Source organism: Mus pahari, chromosome 2, assembly GCF_900095145.1.
Source record: "Mus pahari chromosome 2, PAHARI_EIJ_v1.1, whole genome shotgun sequence".
In the NCBI taxonomy this organism is placed as follows: Eukaryota; Metazoa; Chordata; class Mammalia; order Rodentia; family Muridae; genus Mus; species Mus pahari.
Window position 1 is genome coordinate 44,940,737 of NC_034591.1, and position 1,394 is coordinate 44,942,130.

A 1,394-nucleotide genomic window follows, 5' to 3' on the forward strand; every position below is an offset into this window, starting at 1 on the left:
TCTTTTAAGGTTTGATGGTCTCATTCTACAATTAGCTTATAGTTTTTATACTTCTAAACCACTTATAATATTTAATTTGATAACACAAGAAAGAAAAGATTAATCAGTATTGTTCTCTATCTTTTCATTTCTAAAGAAATAATTTCATAAGCAACCCAGATTTTATTCTTATCTGTGAATTTGTATTGCCAATTATAAAACGATCTAAGACAAAAAGTTATTACATGGCCAGGAATATTCTTCATTTTATCTTTATAGATTTCTGACTATAAAATATATTATACTATAATAATAATAATAATAATAATAATAATAATAATAATAATGACACAGGTCACAGTCATGCACATGGTTTCTGATTAGAGTCTTCATGACATTAATGCCATTTACTCTGGCTTTTATTATTGTTACATATTACTTTAATGAAATCTAATGATCAAAATGATGGAAATAGAGAGGAGCCTAAGGAAAAGAAGGTTCAGTGACAGGCCTAAAGTGGGATCCAGATCAAGGGGAGGCCCCAATACCTGACACTGTTAAGGAGGCTATGGAGTACTCACAAAAAGGGACCTAGCAGAACCACATTCCAGGAAACCCCAAAACAGCTGAAAGAGTCAGATGCAGATATTTGCACCCAGTCGATGGACAGAAGCAGCTGACCCCTGTTGTTGATTGAGGGAAAGGCTGGAAGAAGCTGAGGAGGAAGGCAACCCTGTAGAATGACCAGCAGTCTCAATTAACATGGACCCCTGAGATCTCTCAGGTACTGTACTACCAACCAGGCAGCATACACCAGCTGATATGAGGCCCCCAACACACATAAAGCAGAGGACTGCCAGGTCTGGTTTTAGTCAGAGAAGATGTTCCTAAACCTCAAGAGATTTGAGGCCCCAGGGAGTTTAACATTCTGGTGGGGTGGGGGGTGGGGTGGGAACAGGGAAATAAAAATTAAAAAATTATCCTGATCAAGTAAGTTAGGCTGGGCAGCTTCTCATATGACATGATGCTTAACAAGCAAGAGAACTCTAACTTTCAACAAGAGAATCAACATGCCACCTCCTCCTAGGTAGATGCAAGGGAATGACCTCCATCTGACAGAATGTCAGAGTTGTAGGTCTTCCAAACAAAGAAAATATGCCTATTTATTTTATAGCTCTCCTCTGTAAGTTTCAGTTTCTCTCGTTTTATTTGGAGTTCCTTGACTCACTTATACTTGAGCTTTGTACAAGGAGATAAGAACGGTAACATCAATATGAATTAACCAGTACCCTCAGAGCTCCTTGGAACTATATCACCAATCAAAGAAAACACATGGTGGAACTTGTGGCTCTAGCTATATTTGTAGCAGAGGATGGCCTAGTTGGTCATCAATGGGAGGAGAGGGCCTTGGTCCT

At 38.5% G+C, this 1,394-nt stretch overlaps 1 protein-coding gene across 1 annotated transcript in view; it reads right to left on the minus strand.

Moving 5' to 3' along the window:
* The window catches only part of LOC110316751 (olfactory receptor 4D10-like), a 22,797-nt gene that overhangs the window by 1,556 nt on the left and 19,847 nt on the right, over window positions 1-1,394 (minus strand). The gene's annotated exons all lie outside the window — the stretch shown is intronic.